This window comes from Cryptomeria japonica, chromosome 2, assembly GCF_030272615.1.
Source record: "Cryptomeria japonica chromosome 2, Sugi_1.0, whole genome shotgun sequence".
NCBI classification, from domain to species: Eukaryota; Viridiplantae; Streptophyta; class Pinopsida; order Cupressales; family Cupressaceae; genus Cryptomeria; species Cryptomeria japonica.
The window spans coordinates 633,618,095-633,624,992 of NC_081406.1; positions in this window are offsets into that span (position 1 = coordinate 633,618,095).

The window sequence follows — 6,898 nt, forward strand, 5'->3', positions numbered from 1 at the left end:
TGTCATATCGGCCACTGATCTGCAAGTCTTGTATCTCACACTCGAAAAGTGCACACAATCGAGCAATGCCATCATCATGGTCGTACACAACTCTCTCACCATGAATCTGAATATGCAGTATATGTCATACATCCTCTAATGTAATGGATGCCTCACCAGTCGGAAGATAAACATGATATAAACCAAGCTGGCGGATATGCTCAATCTCCTCATCAAGTAAGTCAGCACGAAGATCAAGTCCACTGGGTCTGCTCTGTCGGCAGTAGAGTACTCCAATGTTCTCCTGCAATGAGAAAATGTTGAAAATATAAGATATTGGATCACGAAAAACTAAAATATTTTTAGATGCATGACAAAACATTTCACATACAACGAATGCATGATAATTATTACTAATGCGGTACACTTATAGCCTTTGCATGACATTTAGAACTAATGCATAATGATATGAGCGCATGCGTAACATTAAACACTTATGCATGAAGATATAAACGAATGCAGCACGTTCTACACTAATACGTACAGTTAAGACAACTGTGTAAAGCATTTGTGTAACACTTAAAGAGAATGCATGAAAATCGATATGCTAAAGTGTGACGCAAGGAAAAAAATGATCACTGAATTTTTTTTGGAAAAAGGCAAAAAAAAAGCAAAAAATCAAGAGAAATTTGGAAAAATACCATGTCGCCAGTCCTAGGAGGTCTCTGATATGAACGTACTCGATCAGACAGGTGCAATCGAGCTCTATAACCAGCCATGATGATCAAATACTCACAAGAAAGCACAAGATTCACAGAGAAAACAAAGAACTTACCAAATACAAAATGAGCAAATGAAAACCTAAAATCTCTATTTATAGCTCAAAATTAGGGTTTTTTGACACCTCAACGCCCGTGGTCCCCGCCAGCTTCAAACAACTTGTCGCCTACTCAACCGATCTCAAAATGAAACAAAATTTCACACACTTGCTCGTTACACTGGTATCGAAAACATGCTCTCAATTTTTTAAATTTCCGACCACCTTTTCCGAGGGGGTATATTTACACTATATAGCAATACCAAGGCATACTAGGGCATAAATTTTCGTTTTCTTTGAAACAATGTCGTTCTGACTTTGTCTAATCATATTCTTCTAAATTCATATTTCCTCACCATCTTCCTAATTAATCTATTTCTTATTCTATCATCATTTAACCATTTTAACTATTTTCTAAATATTAATTAAATATTTATTATTTAATTAATTATGGTTAATTCCCAAATTTAAATAATCTTTATTATTTAAATAAATTAATTCTCGATTTCTATCTCAATCCTATCATCATCTAATCATTCAACCCTCTTCTAAATATTATTTAAATATTAATTATTTAATTAATTATGATTTTAATCCTTTAATTTAAATAATTTTTATTATTTAATTAAGATCCATTTCTAAATAATTAAATAGTTTCTTTAAATTATTTAATTAACTAATTATTTCTTCTAGTTCTATTTCCAAATCCCTAAATTCTAATTTCATTTAATTTCATATTCTTCTAATTTCTTCCAAATTCAAATACATGTGCATGGTTTCAAAAATCAAATTGAAAATCAAAGTCAAGTTCTAAATACATTCAAATACTAAATTGAATTAAATTCAATTATTTGAATTAAAATCTCATGCAAAGATTAAATTCAAAATCTAAGTCAAAGTGCAAGCACATGCTAAATTAATTAATTCGATCAATTAATTAATTAAATAATTATCTCTCCGATCTCTATTTCCATCTTTTAGTTAGCTTTTTCTAAATAAAGCTTTCTTTGTCATCAATTAATTTTCCTCCAATCATCATTTTTCTTCCTTCGGTTAGCTTTTTCTCAATCAGTTAACTCAATTAATCTATTCAATCTATTATGTTTCACCTCTAAATCAGTAGTTCAACTATCAATCAGCATGTGAGCTCACCTGAATTCCACCTCTTGATCAATCTGTTCCATCTTTCAATCAATATTCTCAACAAATCTATAAATTGAACATTCAATCTCCATTCTCAATGATCACGAACTTTGAATCTTTGTGTCACTTGCAAGTTGCCAGCGCAATATCTGAGAGTCATCATACCACAGAGAAGAGAAGAGCAATGGAAGTTATACGCAATCACGGAATAGGGAGTCTTTAATTGATTTCATTTATAGTTCCTATTTTGCTTAATTGTGTTATTTCATTGTCTGTTTGTTAGAATTCTTTGATTAGATAGGGATTCGTGATTTCCCTTTGTTTCTAATTGATATTTTATTAAGATTAATTTTACATGCACACATTTTGGTGAACCCGACATGAAACACGCCTAATTTACCTTCTCTGTTCTCTGTATAATTTTTGCAGGTCGTACAGATTTTTGTTTTTTTTACAAATTTTGCATGGATTTCTAGAACAGATTTTTCATCATGCAATCACGCTTACATCTTCACGCAATCGCATAGACAGCGCTATGCATTCAACCCCTCAGGGTCACGCAATCGCCCTTTCCAAATCACACATTCGCACAAAATTGTTTTTCTGCTATTTTTTATTTTTATATCCTTTGTGTTCTCTGATCTATTTAATTTTGTCTAAAATTGAATTAATCTGGAAATGGATTATTTATATTGCAAGATTTTTTTATAACAGTTTATGGCAAGAAAGGTACAATTCAGGATCTCAGGTGCTAGAAGGACAAAGCAACAAAGAAGACAGGCCAAACGCTATCAAAGGGTTCTCCAAGCAGAAAAGCAGATACAAGATTGGGAAGATTAACTAACCTTTGATAGATATAGCAACTTAGTTATTTCATATCAAGTTAAATATGATATAATCAATATTGAATGGATGGTGAGAGATTTGGCTAGGACTTCACAATTGGTTTTGCAAGTTTCTGATCGCGTTTAGCTTAATTTCTTCTTTTTTTTTTGTGTTAACTGACTATCTGTCACGCAATTGTCCTAACTGGATTATGCAATTGATCTTTTTTTTCACGCATTCAAGCTTTCAGTATTACGCATTCGCTATGTCATGTTCATGCATTAGGTCTGTCAGTGTCATGCAATCGCACAGGTATTGTCACGCATTCGTTTTTGTCATTTTTTGTCTTCTATTGATTTGATTTTACTACTAATCATCTGTTTGTAGCTTGTGGCGAATTTACAGAAAGGATCGGATTAGTATTAGATCAATTGCACTCATAATCTCACACTTCAACTTTTGGTGCTTAAAATCAACAACAGTTAAAATGGACATGCATGCATAATCTCACACTTCGTCTTTTGGTGTTTAAAATTAACATTGGCTAAAATTGACATGCATGTATAACACTTTGATTTGGGCTTAAAATCAACAATGGTTAAAATTGACATGCATTTCTTCATATTTCAATTTGGTGTTTAAAATGGACATGGACATGCGTATTCAACACCTCAATTTGGGCTATAAAATGAACGTGAATCAGGCTGCATTAGATTAAACCATATTTGATTTTCTTAAGGTAAAGAATTTTTATCGTGTTTGGGGTGGACCTACTGTTGCATTAACTAAGTTTCCACCCGCCTTCGGGGTCTTGGGAGAAAGGAAGGAGGTGACAACGACATCCAATTTTATTTTATTCTATGTAGTGAGGGGTATCTTTGACTAGGGATTTCATCACCCCATAGAGGTACTTCGAATTGGGATGCGTTGGGGATATCATCCCTCCCAGCATACTCTCGAGCGGGTTTTTCGAGTCGCTATATAAATATATTGGTCAGGCGGCTAGAGTGTTGAGTGAATTCGACATATGTGGGGGCCTTCCCTGCACCGATAAGCTCAACTAAAGTCTTAAGTGGCTTGCTCTGAGAATCCATCGTTGGATCGGGTCCCCTTGAAACCTTAATACTACAAACCAATTTAGTAGCCCAAAATCCTACATTTAGTGATTCTAGAGTGCAGATTGTACCCCATAGATACCCCTCATGTACCTGACATTATGAGACAGAAATCCCTCAGTGATAAGATCTTCAGATCTTCAGGGTAAGAGAGGCTGACATGCCCAAGAAGTGTGCGTCGTGGAGTGGAGCCAGTGCTTCCAGACTCTCTATCTGTCCATCTTGATTTGGTATTTTGTTGCGAGGGCCTCATTGAATGGTGTCCACTTTCCAGCCTAAGATTGTATTATGTTCTTTTTTATGCATCGTTGTGTCAGACCAGCATTGAGTCAGTCCTTTGGGCTATTTCAGGCCCTATCCTACGTATCTCTAAATTTTCTGAGATAGTTTTAAAAACTAGTTCAATTAGCTATATCCACCTTCAAACAACTGTTCTCAAACTTGGAAAACCACAAAACTTGTCCTACATAAAGAATTATTGAAAACAAAGTCCATTGTTGAAACCCAAAACTCAAAGTTTTACACACTTGTGACCCTAGGAAGTCCTTGCATAGTCCTCACTTATGTCCTCATTATCGTCCTAAGTCCTTGCATAGTCCTCACTTACGTTCTTACTATCGTCATAAGTCCTTGCATAGTCCTCATTCACATCCTCATTATCATCCATAGTCGATGCATAGTCCTCATTTTACATGTGCATTATCATCCTCATATACGTCTTCATCTAGATCTCATATACGTTTGTCTTAGTCCATAATCATCCTACAAATTCATAGCATATGTCGTAATGGGTCTCTCAGGTGATGGTTTGCTCCCCTTCGAGCAACCTAATCTAGTGCCAAACGGCAGTCAGTGAGAAATCATTAACGGTCTAGCTAACTTAGCCTGGGACTCAAGGAGAAACGCACCTCAGTAAATAGGAGTCGAGTACGAGATAAATATCGAGTATAAAATTGCCCGTAGGATTGATAGAGAAATTCTTGCAGAACATCTAAGAGAGGACATGGAAAAACTTGCATTACAAAAATCCATAAATACTCAACAAGTCTCCCGTCAAAATCCTCAATAGAGAGTCTAGTCTATTTTTGCATACCTCATACCTACGTCTATAGTCTAGCATTAGTCGTCGTCTTACATAAAACCACCCTCATATAGTAGTCTTAAATGCCCATCACAAGGTCACAAAAGGCAAAAGGTGTAATGGACCCAAACAACGACCAGTCTGTAAATCCAACTTGGAATATGGACATATCAACTAGTCAAAAATCAAGTTCTCAGGTAATGTCTACCCTAAATGAATTACAACAGCATTTAACAAAAGAAGAAATTGAGTCAGCTCAACAAGATCCACATGTCCTTATGATCTTAGATGCACTTATACATAGTGATAGGGACAAATATCTCTCGTTGTTATTACAAAATGGGGCAAAACTACCTGAAGATTTTGATGTCACAAAGATCTTACCATTGAGAAAAACTTTAGGTCAAGATAATAGTCAAACACCGCCCATGACACAAATCCAAGCAACGACCTCCATTTTACCTCAAAACCTACCTATCCAAACAAATGTCAACACGAATGCAAACTTTCAAACAAGTGCATCATCCTCAACGATCAATGTTAGTATACCAACACAAAGCATACCAATAATATCAAGTGTCTCAGCACCTATTCAAACACAAGCAACAAGTGCAACCCAACCTCCGGTTTCCTATTAAATAGGATCGACATATAGTCACCAAAATGCAGGTCTTACCAATACAACAAGTACAACTCAACCAAACATGGGTTCCCATATCACTTATTTTACAGTACCTAGTGGAACGCACAACACACAAAATTATAATCATGGTAGCTTCCAACAAGCTCCTAGTTATGCAACCACAAATCCTTTTGTGGGACATACACAAACACAAGGTGTACCTTTTACCCAAACAGATATTTTGACACAACAATTACAGAATTGGCAACAACAAATGACGACCGTGCAGATCGGTAACGATAAAAAGAGCTACACAATGCAAGACTTACGTCCTTATCCATTCGATCACACATTATACATGCCGCCTTTCCCACAACATTTTGAAATACCTAAATTTGACAGATATCGAGGGAAGGGCGATCCTAGAGACCATATCAGAGAGTTTTTTCCGGCATGTATAGAGGTTGCAACAGAAGATACTTACTTAATGAGACTATTTCCTAAAAGTTTGGGGGTCCAGCTTTAGAGTGGTTTTCACATTTACCACCAACCATCACATCATGGGGAGAATTAGCTGAACAATTTATTACATACTTCTCATATAATATTAAAACCCCAGTTACTTTGATGGACTTGTGTGCCGCTAAACAATATGAGAATGAAACATTTGCATCCTTCATACAACAATGGAGGGATCTCTATAGGAGGTGCAAGAAAGTTATCCCAAAAACAGAGCAATTGGATATGTTCATAGAAAACTTAATTCCCAAGATTAAATATCCGATACAAATGCAATGTTTAACCACATTCAAACAAATCACATAAAAAAGTCTCTAAAATGTGAGAAGGGATTAGTGGAACAAGGTTTTATTAATTATGGCAACACCAACAATAATGACAAGTCCAAGTTTTGGTCGAAAAACAAAAATGTGACCAATGATGGTATTGTAGACGCCAGAACGATAAACAGAACTCAACCGGTTTTATCTTTGGGACCAAGTTAGTCATCTAATCCGCATATAGGTAATAACATGACCTCAACAAATGTAAATGCTACACAAAACACGAACACAAGGTACCCCAGGGTAAATGCTCCAAGAAGAAATTACACACCTCTAGGAGAACCTATTGAGTCAACACTCAAAAAGTTAAGACAGACAAACATGATCACTTTACCGGAAATAAGAGTATATGAACCAGGTCCTTTCAAACCCACATGGTGGAACGATAATGAATTATGTGATTATCATCGGACTAAAGGTCACAAAACAACAAGTCGCTACAAATTGAAAAACTTGGTCCAAGATATGATAGAC